The sequence below is a fragment of the Neofelis nebulosa genome, chromosome 3, assembly GCF_028018385.1.
Source record: "Neofelis nebulosa isolate mNeoNeb1 chromosome 3, mNeoNeb1.pri, whole genome shotgun sequence".
Taxonomy (NCBI): domain Eukaryota; kingdom Metazoa; phylum Chordata; class Mammalia; order Carnivora; family Felidae; genus Neofelis; species Neofelis nebulosa.
In genome coordinates, this window is record NC_080784.1 from 119,935,208 (window position 1) to 119,951,636 (window position 16,429).

At 37.2% G+C, this 16,429-nt stretch overlaps 1 pseudogene; it reads left to right on the plus strand.

Moving 5' to 3' along the window:
- The first annotated feature begins 4,973 nt into the window (after positions 1-4,973).
- On the plus strand, positions 4,974-5,633 carry LOC131508036 (nascent polypeptide-associated complex subunit alpha-like; annotated as a pseudogene).
- Positions 5,634-16,429: the final 10,796 nt, after the last annotated feature.

The window sequence follows — 16,429 nt, forward strand, 5'->3', positions numbered from 1 at the left end:
TGTGGGCTTGTCATTTACAGCCTTTATTATGTGGAAGTACTTTCCTTCTATTCCTCACTGTTCAGAGATTTTATCCATGAGGGAGTTGAGGAATTTTATCAAACACTTTTTCTGCATCTATTGGGATGACCATGTGATTGTTATCTTTTATTCTGTTAATGTGGTGTTTAACATGAATTAATTTTCATATGTTGAACCATCCTTGCACTAAGGGACAAATCCCACTTATATTGGTTTATGATCCTTTTAATATGCTGTTGAATTAGGTTTGATATTATTTTGTTGAGAAATTTTACATATATACTCATCAAGGATCATTTCCCTTTTTTTCCATCAGGGTAATGCTGGCATCATAAATGAGTTTGAATGTGTTCTCTCCTCTTCAATTTTTTTTGGAAGAGTTTGAGAAACATTGCTGTTAATTCTTATTTAAATGTTTGGTAGAATTCACAAGTGAAGCCATCTGGTCTAAGACTCTTCTTTGTTAAGAAGTTTTTGATTGCTAATTTAGTCATCTTACTTGTAATTCTCCTGTTCAAATTTTCTATTTTTTCATGATTCAGTACTTGTAGCTTGTATCTTTCTAGGAATTTTTCCATTTCTTCTAGATTATTGAGTTTGTTGGTACAAATTGTTTATAGTAGTCTCTTATGATCCTTGTATTTCTGTGGCATTGGCTGTAATGTCTCTTCTTTTATTTCTGACTTTATTTAATTGGATGTCTTTCTCTTTTTTTATCTTCATCGGTCTAGCTAAAGAGGGTCAATTTAAAATAATAAGGAGGAGATATCCAGCTATTCTATAGTGGAATGCCAAATTCTGATGTAGTGTGGCTCTTTCCTCCCCTCCATACTGCTCTGTACTCAAAGAATTAGGCCACAATCTACTTTGTCTGCTAATATATTACTTTCTCTTCTAAGAAAATTATTTTGCCACCATAATGAATAATTACTCTTCTCAATTGTAAAGATTTTACAACTACATAGTTGGGAAGAAATTAGAAAATTATCCTTATTTCTTATCACTCTAAAAAAGATTTTTAGTCACCAGAATATTCAGCTTAAGTATCTAAGAAATGTCTCTTTTTAACATGTTAAACTAATACAAATAAAGAATAAATAATGATATAGATAAGGAAAAAATAAAGAAGAAAGAACTATTTTTATTGAGGGTAATTCTATTTAAAGATATTCTAATATCTTTATTTGAGATCATTCTATCCCATTTCATATCATGTTTTCTAAACTTTAATGGAAAAATATTTTCATAATAAATTCCCAGGTCTAATCAAAGAAAAGAGATGGATAGATTTTAATTCCTTTTAAAAACAAATATATGTTTTGATAGTTGAACTCAGTGATGTCTCTATGCTGGATTAGATGGAAGCAGAGTGAAGAAAATGGAGGCCAGAATTCAGAAACAAATTCTTATTTTCATAGAAATCTTAAACAGATATTTTTTTTACAAAAACTAATAGTCAAGAAATGACTAAGCTTCTCCTTAGGGCAGGCAATAATTCAGTATCATTATTTTATTATAAAATTATTATTTTAAGTAATTGTGGATTAATGGAGGTATATCCCATATTTTATCAAATAAACATAGGATAGAAAACTAATGAGACAATCTAAAAAGGTACTTTTTGAAATTGAAAGCTTCGAACACCATTTATTATCTCTGTGAGTCAAGATCTTACTGTGATTTAGTTGGGTGTTTATGGTCTAGTCTCTCAGAAGTCTGGAGTCAAGGTATTATCTGGGGTTACAGTCATTTCAGTACTCAGCTGGAGGGGAGTCCGCTTTGAAGTTTACACAGGTGGCTGTTCATATGTCTCTGGGTCCTTACTGGCTGAAAGCTGGAAGTATCAGCTCCTGGCTGGTGGCCTTCTCCATGGGGCTTCTCACATGACTACTAGTTACCCCAGGGTGATGACCCTGAAACAAAGATTTCAAGACATAAGTGACGATCTTTTTTAAGACTTGTTAATTGAACTGATATGTTATTGCTTCTGCTGTGTTCAATTCATTAGAAGTGAGTCACCAAATCTAGCCATTCTCAAGGTAAAGAATTACATAAAAGTATGAATATGAGGACTCAGGGATCATGAGTTATTATCTTAGAGTCTGCCTACCACAAATAATATCTACTTATGACTCAGTGGTAATAGACACATTCCCTTCCCTCTTAAACATCTGAAAGCAGTTCATTGTCTTCTCAAATGTTTGGATTTTGTCAGTGAATGAAAACCAGTGGAACCCAATGGTAAGGGATAGGTAACTCTGATATTATGATTGGATTTCACACCTCAGGGCAGACTGAAGGGAATAGCCAACGTGATCTTAGGATTTGTGTTTTTATCTAATTTTTCCAGGCATTTACAATGTTTTGTGTTCTCTTACTTTCTTTTCTTTTTTCCCCTTCAATTATATCTTAATCTTAATTCTTTACTCTTTGACCTTCATTGGAGGTTATTTACCATATATCCTCACTATCCAGGCAAACTGGCAGATGAAAAGCCTTACAAAAAGGTCTTGGTCTCTGCTAGATATCATTTCTAATGAGAGAAATGAAGAGGGAAAGATTATTCCTTTATCTGATTTTTTTAACCTAGCAAAATATAACAATTTTTTTATCTGAAGTCACTAAACTCTTCTGTAGATTGAATTTCTCTAGGTACGCTCTGGATACACATACTTCAGAAATAAATTTAGTCACAATAGAACATAATGTTGTTAGGAGACGAAAATATGTATTTTGTATTTTATTCAAGAGGCTTGGCTGTTCTCATGGGCTAACAGTAAATTAATACTGGGTCCTGGCCCCTGTCTTTTCTGTTACATTTACATCCCAATCCTAGTGACTAAAAGGTATAAACATATAAACAAGTTTTTAATGGTTCCAATAAAGTTGAAGACAAAAAGTCCTGTAGTTAAGTTCTGCAGTTAAGTACAATGATTTTACCAGGATCAGTCTACTTAATGTACCTTGTTTGTCACCTGAAATTCAGAATTATGCTGAGGAAAAAAGGATTAAAAGTACAGAATTTTAATAGCATATTTTCTTTCTCATTTTTCCTATTTTTAACTCTAAAACATCAAGTCCTATTTTGCTGCCATATTTTCTTCCTTTAATGACCTTCGCTGAATTATAAAATTCTCACCCCCATGTGTGAAAATGTAATGATAAAATAAACCAATAGCAAAGTTGAATGGAATCCAGTTCTAAAATCCCTTGCCTCACTCAGCTGCTTCTCAGACACCTGAAATGTGCTGCTTAATTTAGAAAGAAAAATTACAGTGAGGCTGCAATCCTGCCTTTCAGAGACAAGGGAGCAGGAAATGATTTGCAGATGATTGAAAGGTGGTGTTTGCACTTAGGATTTCCTGAGCTTTCCAAATTTAACCTTGGAGCTTACCTATCTTTGATTTTAAGAATTAGATCCAACCCATATTCTGGCTATCTCCCCACTGTAGAGTTGCATCTTGGCTGGGGATGAGAAAAGTGAAGGCTACATGCTCAGTCCTAAAAGAGGAAAGAGCAAAACAGAATGTGAAGGAAATAAATGAAGGCTACAGTTCAGCTTTCCTCTGAGCCAAGGACAAGGAGCTGACTTCTCCTTTAATTTAACCCTTGGATTGTCACAGAGAACTGAGCGGCTCTGGAGAAAATCCAATTGCATTTGCCATTTCCAAGCAGCAAAATAAAATTATAGAATAGATACATAAGAAGACATTTAAATTTTTTTTCATTGCAAGATGATGTTCTGTAAGTAAATATGATAGAACTGAATGTAAAATATTTTTGTATATATAGATATTATTTGTATGAGTAAATGCATATAAAGTGTTAAGCAAGGTAAAAATCCCATTCTTTTCCTAAGGTGTATAATAATGGATTTGTTTTCCAGATTAACTTATGCCATGTTTTCTAAAAACAAATTTTTATCATTCCTAGTTTAAAGGAACTGTCTAAAAAAAATTGACTCTCATCCACAAGACTACCACTAAAAATGTTTATTCAAAGCCTCCTGTATCTGAGTTCTTAATTAACTATCACAGTGCATCCAGCAAGTTCTCAATACATATTGGCTAAATAACTGAGTAAAGGAATGAAAGAAAAAAGTAAGGGAAAAGAGAGAGAGAAAGAGAAATGGAGGAGGGGGAAGGTCTTGAAAAACTTTCTTCACTTGGCTTCCTGGAGTACTTCTTTTATTTTTTTCCTTCTGCTTTGCTATATGTGCCTTTTTAGCTTCCTATGATGGTTTCTTTTCTCTCTCCAATTTTCTTTCTTTTCTCTCTCTCTCTCTAAACATTGGAGTCATTAAGGCTTAGTCCTCAGTCATGGATTTTTTTTCTATGCAGAGCCAATTCCTAAGTAATCATTTCAAATTTCATGACTTTATTATACCAATAATCCTATCCACCCATCCAGTAGATTTCTAAACTGAAGTGCTTTCCTAAACTCTGAATTCATATACTTAACTTTCTACTTGATCTCCTAAGTAGATACCAAATAGCTATGTCAACGTTAACTTTTACCAAACAGAACTCTTGATTCATATACCCTGCCTCCTGATCTCCTCTTTTCTCAATCTTCCCTATATCTCCCAATAATACCACCTTTACAGTTTTTCAAACTAAACTTTGAAGACATTATATTTCTTTTCTTTTATTGCACTAGTTATACAATCCATGTTAGTTTTACATTCAAAAGAGATCCCAAATTTCATCATTTTTTACCTTGTCCATGGTGTCACTGTAACTTGTTCAACTTGCTCTTCTCTTGCCTAGATTACTGAAATAGTCTCATGACAGTATTCCTGCCTCAACTTTGCCCCTTGTTTCAGTCAGAGTCCAACTAGACAAACAAGTCACTCTAGAGATTTCCCCACCCATAGGCTGGGATTCAAAAAGAAGAGGCATGGCTTGCTCTCTCTCTCTTCTGCCATTTTGGTTCCATGTTCCCTGTACAAAATGCCTGGTGAAGCCACAGAAACCATCCCTGATGGAGAGCAGGAGTTGCCATGGCCTTAGGCTGAGATAGGATCTGGAACAGAATCTGACAGTGATGAATCAGTATCAGAGCTTGAGGAACAGAATTCCACACAGCCAACCACACAATAAGCCCAGCTGGCAGCAACAGCTGAAATCAATGAAGAACCAGTCAGTAAAGCAAAACAGAGCTGGAGTGAAAAGAAGGCACAGAAGGCTATGTCCAAACTGGGTCTTTGACAGGTTGCAGGGGTTACAAGAGCCACTATCTGGAAATCTAAGAAAACCCTCTTTGTCATCACAAAACCAGACGTCCATAAAAGCCCAGTTTCAGTTACCTACATTGTTTTGGGGGAAGCCAAGATCAAGGATTTATTTCAGCAGGCACAACTAGAAACTGCTGAGAAATTCAGAATTCAAGGCAAAACTGTCTCAAAAATTCAAGAAAACACACAGACTCCACCTGAACAAGAGGAGAGTGAAGAGGAAGAAGTTGATGAAAGAGATGTAGAGGTCAAGGACATAGAATTGGTCATGTCACAAGCAAATGTGTCAAGAGCAAAGGCAGTCCAGTCCCTGAAAAAAAAAAAACAGCAATGTTATTGTAAACGTTTTTATGGAATTGACAACGTAACCATCTGAAAACGAGGACCTTTTTATGGTGTTTGAAAAGAATAACTGCAGCTTGTTTTGAAATTTGTACTGTTTCTATCATTAACAAAACTGTCTTCTTGTTAGATGCAAAAAAAGGAGGCATAACCAGAGCACAAAAGTATACTCACTACTGATGCCAGTGAAAGCAGAACCACCATAATTCTCTCAACTCATAGTAAGTGATGAGCAGAGAGAACAAAGATTGAAAAAATAGCCTGGCTTCTCTCTTCCCTCCACCGTCAGTGTCTCACCCAGCTGTATCATTAAAAAACCCTAGAAAATACAGCACCAGGGCTATATTCCTCCCATTCTTCCATTGATACAGAACAGGACTTGAGAAAGGAGAGAATGGATATGAAAGCAGTTGAGTCAAGGGACAATGACCTCTGCCCCTTACTGCACCCCACTGTAGCTTTATGTCCCCCCAAAGCAAGAGTGAGCCATTTGAAATGGAACACATATCCTGCCAAATGCCTAGTCCCAACCTCCCAATGGCTTTACATCATACTCTAAATAAAATACCAAGTTCTTATCATGACCTATAATGCTTCATGTGACTAACCAGTACTGCTCCAATTTCTTCCTGCTTCTCTCCTTTGCTTCACCTCATTTCAGCATGGAGCCTTTCTTGCATTTCATTGAATATGGCTAGCACAACTTCTTCTTCATATTTTCCATCTGTTTGGTAAATTATTCCCCTTGTTTGCTAGGTTTGTTCTAGCTTCAGTTAGTCCTGTGCTCAAATGTTACCTCCCCACAGAGGACTTCTCTGATCCCTTTTCTAAAAGATTGACTTACCCATTAATTTATGTCTCCTTACCCTGCTTTATTTTTCTTCTTAACACTATCACACCTCACAATGTTGGGGAACATCATCAAAAAGATGTGACTGCCAAATATAACTGGGTGGGTCCTGGCACTTAGTCTCCTGACTCCCTTGCCTGTCCTTGGAAAGTGGGTTTCACTAGCGTTTTCTGCTCCCAGATACTGTTCCAAGGACATGGGCTTGAGATAGGGATGTGGTGTTGAGAACACCTGCCCAATGTATGTAACTGAACCCATTAGGGCCTCTATTTAAACTTTCAAGATTTGGCAGGTGGTTGTGGGGGCCCATTCATCTTGCTGCTGCCCAACATAAGCCATGTACATAAGTTACTTTTGCTTATTAAAGCTTCCACTTCCCAATCTAGAGTGCCTGCCTCTTTCTTTCTTTGGTTTCTCTCTACCCTCTGAGTATGGGGGCCAGTTTTGAGTATACCTGCAAAGATCCTGATAGGGCTGTGAACCAACACACAATAAATGGAATTCATATTTATTTATTGTTTTCCTTCCTTTCTAGAAGATAAGCTTCCTAAAGGTAATGCCTTCACTTTTTTTTTTTCAACGTTTTTTATTTATTTTTGGGACAGAGAGAGACAGAGCATGAACGGGGGAGGGGCAGAGAGAGAGGGAGACACAGAATCGGAAACAGGCTCCAGGCTCCGAGCCATCAGCCCAGAGCCTGACGCGGGGCTCGAACTCACGGACCGCGAGATCGTGACCTGGCTGAAGTCGGACGCTTAACCAACTGCGCCACCCAGGCGCCCCTGCCTTCACTTGTTTATAAGCATTTCCACAGGGCTTAAATAAGTGTCCAGCAAATAACAGGAAATCAATAGATATTTGTTGAATAAAGGAACAGAAATAAACTTCTTATATTACTTCTATATGAATTTTTTGTCTTCACTTTCACTATTGGTCGTAACCCAACAGTTTCTTTTGAAGTGAATTTTTGGAACCCAGAACACATTTTAACAGCTCTATTGATGGTAAGATGGTGGATAGATTTTCAGATGATTCCACTCAGAGTGTGGCTACGATATAATCAATTCAAATCAAAATGAATGGAAAATCAAACAGTTATATTATTGGTATTTAAACAATAGAAATTTTGAATACCGATAATTATGAAAAGTATATTTAATAAAAGGAAACATATAAATTATCACAACACATATAATTTTGGACTTCAAGTAATGTTATATGTTATCTAGTCAAAACTTCAAGCCAAAGAGGAAATTTGCCTTTTGGAACAAACATGTGAAAAGGTCATTCATTCTGTATGTACATTTCTAATGACAAAACTGCGTTGTAAGGCACCATCCCCACCAAATAAATCTGAGCAAATTCTATAATTTATATATCTCTATTACAATGTCTTTCATCATCTTAATATCTTCCAATGTTTACCACTTGCCTTCTAAATTTATTCTAGGTAAATATAATCCCCGTTTACATAACAGTTTGCCAATTATTTAAGGGAAGCCACTATGTCCCTCCCCAAATACTTGCTTTCTATGCTAAATATCCTAGTCCTTTCAATCCATCCTCCTACAGCTTGATTTTCAGACCTCTTCACAGGCTAATCACCCTCCTCTGTATATATTCTATCTTAATGACATCCAGGGCTGGATTTCTCTATCATTTAGCCATTGGAATATAACAGACCACCTTAGTACCCAATGGTTTAAAGGAAAAACCAGCTTCTATCCCTCATGAGTCTATATCTCAGTTGGAGTTATTCTCATATGTTTGGACATTTGTGAGTCAGGTAAAAACTCTGGCAAGGTTGGCTGAGCTCCCTCACATTTCTTAATATTTGCTAGTAGTAGACAAGCTTAGGAAGCCTCAGCTGGGGCAACTGGCCTCATTCCATATGGTCTTCATCTCCTAGTAGGCTAGATCAGACTTGCACAGGTCACTGAGAGAAGCAGCACAAGGACAATTGAGACCCAAGGTCAGAACTGGCACCCATGCCATTCTACTGTATTATATTGACCAAAATTTGTTAAGAGTCAGCCCAGATTCAAGGGATGGGAAAGACTCCACCTCCTCATAGAAAGATCTGCAAGGTCACCTTGCAAAGGTGGTAGATAGAGAGATAGAAAAATTAGAACTGTTTTTGCAGTCTACTACAATTTCCTATAGTTAGACTAAGAATATGCTTTAGCATACTAGAAAAAAAACAGGAACATTAAAAAGCAGGGGCAGGGGATAGAGATAATTTGAAAGCGTTTATTATTTAATATGTATTTTTTCATTTATTAAGATAATTACCTTGGAAATAATTAGCATTTAGTTGGGCATATTGTGTTTATTTTACAGATTATTATTTATATTTATTTTGAGTAACACATGAGAAAGAGGGCCGCCATATGCTTTTTAGTTCTTCTGGCTATAAAATGTCTTCATTCAAGCTTTTAAGTGTCTTTCTTGAAATATGACACTCAAAATTTTCCTCAGTTTATTATAAAGAATTGACTTGTGTGGTTACGGAGAATGAGAAGTCCCAAGATGTGCAAGTTAGCAAGCTGAAGGCACAGGACCAATTTGAGATTACAAGCCAGAGAATCAGGAGAGAAGCTGGTATAAGTTCCAGTCCTAGCATGAGTCCAAAGGCAGGAGAAGACTGGTATTCCACCTCAAAGACAATCCAGCAAAAAGAGAAAAATCTCCCTTCTTCAGCCTTTTTGTTCTATTCAGGCCTTCAATGATTTGGATGATGTCCTCCTACATTGTGGAAGACAATCTGCCTTATTCAGTCTACCAATTCAATTGTTAATCTCATCCAGAAATGCCCTTATTGGCACACCCAGAATAACATTTAATTAAATATCTGGACACCCTTGGTCCAGTTAAGTTGACAAATAACCATCAGAGGTTTATTTAGGGGAAAAGGACTACTAGGAATTATGTAAATTCACAAAATTAGAAGAGGGATGAAACCAAATGAAATTATGGATACTGGTAAAATGTCTGTGAAAGGCAGCTGCCTCTGACTCTGGTGGTGGATGAAGCTCTCGATAAGCACAGCCAACCCTCAGAAAAACAGCCAGATGTGAAGTGAGAGAGCTGAAAACAATTAGAACACATGAGGAAAAACTGAGAAATTGCAATCATGTCTCTCTCCCCACTTCCACCCTCAGTGACCTATACAATCTGCAGAAGTTGATGCCCTTTGCTGCCAAATTGCACAATTACCTGACCCCAAAACAAGCTTGAGGAGATCTTTGGTAGCTCAAAAGACTGCAGACCTACTCCAAAAAGACTTCACTAACTACATTCAAAAGCTGCAGGGCTGCCTGGTGCCAAACTCCCACCTTTAAATGGAATGACTAGCTGTTACTTCCTTCAGAATCTCACAGAAATTTCTCCTGTGGCCATCCTATTGTGACTTTGTTAAAATTTGTTAAATAGAGCCCAGGGTGTTGGTGAACCAGGGTTTAACTGAAGACCACAAGGGAGTCAAAATTGAGAGATTTGCCACTCACAGATCCCTGGAGGAAGTACACAGTGTGCCTCAAGGGGGCCACAAAGGGACCTAAAGGCAGAGTGCCAACAGAGAGAGTCCAGTAGAACTTGGAGCACACACTTGTACTAGGGTCCACTGGTGGAGTTCTTTTGGGGCTCCACGCCAAGGCCAGATGGATAAATTCAAACCAAAGTAAGTAAGGTTTTGGAAATCTTCCTGGGGACCTTATCTGAGGGGGATTATAAGGAGAGACTTGGGAGGCAGGAGAAACTGCTTATGTCGGAGCCATCTTAGAATATCAGAATATCAGGAACTACATCACATTTACTTGTGCCTCTTCAGGGTGTTATCTATGGCATGTGCTCACAGGAGGAGCTAGTGTTTCCGCTCAGGGCCCCTGCAGGCTCCTTGATCACACAAAACGGATGCTGAGGCAGCAATATTATGAAATAGTTTAGATGAACTCTCAACACAGCCCTAACCTGAAACTATACAAAGAACTCTAGAAAATGTTGTTTAGTTTAGCTAAGTTGAAAACGTAGGGAAACAACCCAGTTCACCTTTTGTCAACCTGAGATACATGTACACATCTTTTAACTATACCTAACCTCCAAAGAAAGATAAAAGCAAAGTCACACTCTACTTAACGATGCAACTGAACTTCATACAACCAAAAACACACTAACCCTTTATCCAAAAAAAGGATAAAAGTACCAATGTCACTTTATCCCTTTTTTGGGTGATGTTCTTTTCTCTTCTAGCTGAGGCACTTTTAAAATGTTAAATAAGGCTAAGTATTATTAGAATACTTTTGTTAAATTATACAAATTATGGGATTTAAAAAAAGAATTGAATGAGTTCATGCACATATATTCAAATAAATATAAGGAAGAAAGCCCTAATATGATTGTGTAGCTGATATTTATAATTTGACATTTCTGTGTTTCCTTTGCACTCAATGAGATCCTCAAAAGTTCATGGTTCCTTGCCTCACAGGACGACACAAACCCTGATTTCTGAAAGGTCTGGGCTTTATCAGTCCTGTTTGTATTGAGTACTTACAGTTTTCCATTAACTTTTTCACAGAACATGGGGTACTAAGAGGTATCCAGGGTATCTACTTCATTCCAGGCCTATGTCCTCTTACCCCATAGTAGCAAATTGATTTCCTCTGAAGAGTCAGGATCAATTATCCCAAAGTGCATAGAAATCCCTTTCTTTGCCAGCAGATTCAGTGTCTTGAGAATTCGGAAGTGGCCAGGTGGCAATCTCAACATCTAGTTTAATAAAACAATTTTGGCCCCTTCTGAGAATATTAATTCCATGGGAACTAAGACATATCAAGCAGCAGAACTCAAAGATATGAGGTCAGGAAGCAAAATTTTCACTAATGGTTCATTTGCTAGGGGTAAAAGTAAGAGAATTACCCACCCCCCCCAATTTTATCCTTGGTTTCCTGAGTTATGAATGTGTGCTATGGGAGAAATAGCACTAAATGTTGGTTACTGATTTATAACATATATCACATCCTAGGGGACATTATTTCAACTCCAGAAGCTGATGTGCCCATCTGGCACAGTAACTGAATCTCCTAAAGGCTTTTTCACTATTTGATCATGCTAGCTTCTGCAGTGTGATGATGATCATGGGAATCAATAAATTCCATAAACATGAGCCAATTTGCAGACACATCAACATTTCCTTCATCCTGAAAATCATATCTTGACATGTTCCAGATGCTTTGACTCTAGATATTTCATTGAAATGGCATACTACTGAATTTCTGTGGCAGTTACCTCCTTCTGTCTAATACACATGTACATTATCAGTGTGTCTAGAAAAGCTGCTTCTTTCTTGTCAGCATGTCCAATGAGAATCATATGATTAATTGAATGGCTTAGAGTTATTCTGGAATTGGGAGGCCATCAAAGTATCTATGGACAAGATTATGATATTGGGATAGGAAGCTGATATTACCCTAGTGTAGAACAGTGAATGTGTATTTCTGGTCCTGTCAGGTGAAATCAAACAGTCCCCAATAAAAAGATAGAATATAGATATCAAAGTAGCATTTATTACATCAATTGATAATGCCACATGCTGGGAAGCATGTCTATTTGCCCCAGTATCAAAATCACATCTGAAATGGTGGTTCCACCTGAAGTCACCACTTGATTAAATTTGTGATAATCCACTGTCATTCTGAAAAATCCAACTGTCTTCAGTGCAGGCCAAATAGGGGATTTGAATGAGACTATGGTAAGATTCACCATGCCATGCATCTTTCAAGTCTTTGATAATGGCACCAATTTCTGCAAAACTTCAAGGATGCAACATCTATTTGATAGAAGCAGTTCTAGCAGCTTCCGTGTGGCTTTTCCTAACATAATGGCCTCCAAACTCCTCTAAGAAGAAATAAAATGACTCCTTAGGAAGACCTGTGTTGAAAAAAGAAATGCTAATTGTTGGGATTCTGTCAGTTGATAAGCATGTCTATTCAAATATGATTTCCAGACTGAAGAAATAAAACACAAAGTTAGTTCAGGAACCCACTGAGCCCACTGTGAGATGGACCTTAACCAGAACTTACTAACCCCCTGGACTCCACCTTACTCAGATTGATAAACCACACTGGTGGTTTGGGTCTCAAAAATGTAGTGGCAGTTCAGAGCCATTGTCCAATAATATCCGTAAATCCTTCTTATATACACTTTTCCAGTGCACAGTTATCATGTAAAAGTCTGCATATCTCTTTTGGAAAGGCCATAAGGATGATTTACAATATACATTTTTAAATGTGTAGAAAGTTTCTTTCTCAAGGGATCCAGTCTGCCCTTCATGAAAGGTACTCTGAATTTATGAAAGGGCTCAGGTGTGAGAATTTGTTTAGAGGTTGCAACTGTATTGTGACTCAAGTCAGAATTCTGTTCACCAGACTAAAGCTTTTCTGTTTATCATATTAAGTAAGACTTTAGTAGACTGTTTTTCATTGTACGAACATCATGAACAATTAGCAAAGATCACCAATATCTGAACTTCAAGTCATTCTGACAAATGCTTTGGCTTTGTTTAGTAACCATTTCTAGTACCTTTATAACAACCATACTCTGGAAATTAACTACCACAGGCTGGTCCCTATCACCCTAGTAAGTATCACCCTTTCATCAAGGATTACAATTCACTTATGGTAGTTCCCACTGTCATTCCCAACCTACAGACAATAGCCAATACTGAGATCATCAAGGATACTAGAATCCCTTCCTGGATATATTTCTCACAGCTTTGGTGAAGCAAATAATCTTTGGTCATTCCAAAGAATATAAGGAATTAAATGATTGTCTTTCATGATAAATCCACACTAGAATTCTTACCTTCTTTAGCCTTTGCATACTTACTTCTATAGTGTACCAAGGAAGATGTGGATCTTAGTCCCTTGATCTCTGAGAAAGAATGAAATATGGCCTTTTGTAGCAACATGGATGGAACTGGAGAATGTTATGCTAAGTGAAATAAGTCATACAGAGAAGGACAGATTCCGTTTTCACTCCTATGTGGATCCTGAGAAACTTAACAGAAGACCATGGGGGAGGGAAAGAAAAAAAATGGTTAAAGAAGGAGGGAGCCAAAACATAAAAGACTCCTAAAAACTGAGAACAAAGTGAGGGTTTATGGGGGGTGGGAAGGAGGGGTGAGTAGGTGATGGGTATTGAGGGCACCTGTTGGGATGAGCACTGGGTGTTGTATGGAAACCAATTTGACAATAAATTTCATAATAAAAAAAAGGAAGATGTGGAATTTTCCTTTTGTTTTATAGACCTTTTTTTAAGTCCAAAGCTCTGCTTTCTCTCCAAGAATTGTTAGAATTTCTTCTGGTTATTGGGGCTAGCCTATTGAATCCAGAATCTATCCTGAAGCAAACATATCAACAAATTCAGTCAGATCCAACATATTTCTTCCATTTTATCCTAGTCGATCAAGGATCTATACCCATATCTGGAATAGTCAATATTATGCTAATTTTTATCTATGTATTATCTCTTGAGTCCTGACAGGACTTGAATCTGGTTATAGGTTTAAAAACAATGAGACTAGTGAGGGTACATCATCAGAAGGATCAATGTTTCCTTGTACTTTTAGGATGGTCATTATAGGTTCTTAAGACAACCTTCCTCAGTCAGGGGAGGAAGAGGTACTTCTACTGACATAGGAGGTTCAGGAAAATATAGTTTTAAGGTACTCAAGTTTACTGAAATATTCCCACATGTGCTCTCCCCATTTTCAAAGTAAAATCCTCCTCTGATGAATTCCCTACCTTTAACATATGCAATTCTATGACTTTATGAATACATTATTTTTCTGTAATGCAGCCACTCTCATGATTACACTTGAGGTTTGTTTTTCAGAAATCTTTGCCCTGTGTCTAGAAGAATTAAAGGTCTTTATTTAGTCTAAATTTAGTCTTTAGACTAAAATTAGTCTAAAGGTCTAAATTTAAAATTTAGAAAATTTTAACTTTTCCATTGGTTAATTTTTGTGGTTCTGGTTCTGTTCAAAAGTTCTGAATATTGTCTAATATTTCATTTAGTGTGCATAGATTTTAAGTCTAGTGTTTGTCTTTATCTGTATTTATTTTCTGAATACCCTATGGATCTGTTCCTACTGTCTATTTTATTTGTTTTAAATTGTGATTATTACCTTGAGGTTTTTAAAATTTTTTTAATGTTTTTATCTATTTTTGAGACAGAGAGAGACAGAGCATGAGCAGGGGAGGGTCAGAGAGAGAAGGAGACACAGAATCCGAAGCAGGCTCCAAGCTCTAAGCTGTCAGCACAGAGCCCAACATGGGGCTCAAACTCACAGACTGTGAGATCATGACCTTAGCTGAAGTCGGACGCTTAACCAACTGAGCCACCCAGGCGCCCTGATTACCTTGAGTTTTTTTATGCCTGATTATTCTTAATTGGTTATATTCATTTAATATTTTTATTTTTTTTAATTTTTTTAATTTTTGAAAGACAGAGAGACAGAGTGAGGGTGGAAGAGGGGCAGAGAAAGAGGGAGACACAGAATTTGAAGCAGACTCCAGGCTCTGAGCTGTCAGTGCAGAGCCCAACATGGGGCTTGAACCCACAAACGGTGAGACCATGACCTGAGCCGAAATTGGACACTTAACCAAGTCACCCAGGCTCCCCTTCGTTTAATAAAAATAGTTTGAGTGTTTGTTATTACATTCTTCTGCATGGTATTTGAGTTTCTTTCTGGTAAGTGGCGATGGGCAGTAGCAATTACATATCAGTTAATTCAATTATCAGAATTAATTTGAATTTCTGTAGGCCCTCAGTTCCTATAAGGACTCTTCCAAATTTATTCATTCTTACTCCAAAGAATGTGGACTTTCACAATCTCACTCTGGGAGGTATACCAGAGTTTCTTTTGAGCCCTTGTGTAGTAAAGAATTCAGACTTTTTTAAAAAAGAGGTCATGTCATCAGCTTCTAGGAGATAACATATCTTTCTTTATAGGAGTGTCTTTATTAGAGTGGTTGCTGGCCACATTGGATATCATAGTGGAACCAACTGTACCCTATAGTCTTAGGATAGAGCTAGCCAGGCCTAAAAGACGAATCATGGGATTTACGGTAGGGGCTTTGGGTCATACTTTTGGAGAATAGGCTCAACCATGTTGGCAATTAACCCATCAACCATACCTATGTAATAGAGCCCCAATAAAATCTCTGAACACTGAGACTCAGGTGAGCTTCCTTGGTTGGCAATACTCTATATGTGTTGCCTTACATTGATGCCAAGAGAGTAACATGTCTTAATTCCACAAGAGAGGACAATGGATGCTTCACATTTAGAACCCTCCCAGACTCTGCCCTATGCATCTCTTCTTTGGCTGATTTTAAACTGCATTCTTTTCTTGTAATAAAACATAACCATGAGTAAAATAGCTTTCTTAGAGTTCTCAGAGTCCTTCTAGAGAATTATCAAAACTGAGGTGGTGATTTCAGGACTCTCTGAACCTGCAGTTGGTGTCTGACATGAGGGTGGTCTTGTGGAGTATTGTGCCCTCAGCCTTCACAGTTTGGCTAACTCCAGGCAGGCCCTGAATTCCAATGCTTTTGTTTTCCCTCTGACATGGAAAGTGGATCTTTCTGCCCATTAGCCATGCTTTAGGAATTGGCAGAGGCATCTTGCAAAACAATTGCTCCTGTTACCAGGTTCATCCCTCCTGGCTGACTTTTTTTTTTTTTTCTTGAATCCTGACTTCCAAATTATTCACAATCTGTGAATCCTTTAGAGCAGATGTTTCATATACGTTTTAAAAATTTACCACCTGTTTTCAGGTAGATATTTCAGTTCATATTACAGTCCACTATTATCAAAATGAAAAAAAAATAAAAAAAAAAAACTTACACATTGTAAAAAAAATCAAAAAAGACAAATCACAAGTCACTTATTTCCTAACATATTAAGAGCTTTTGAAATTG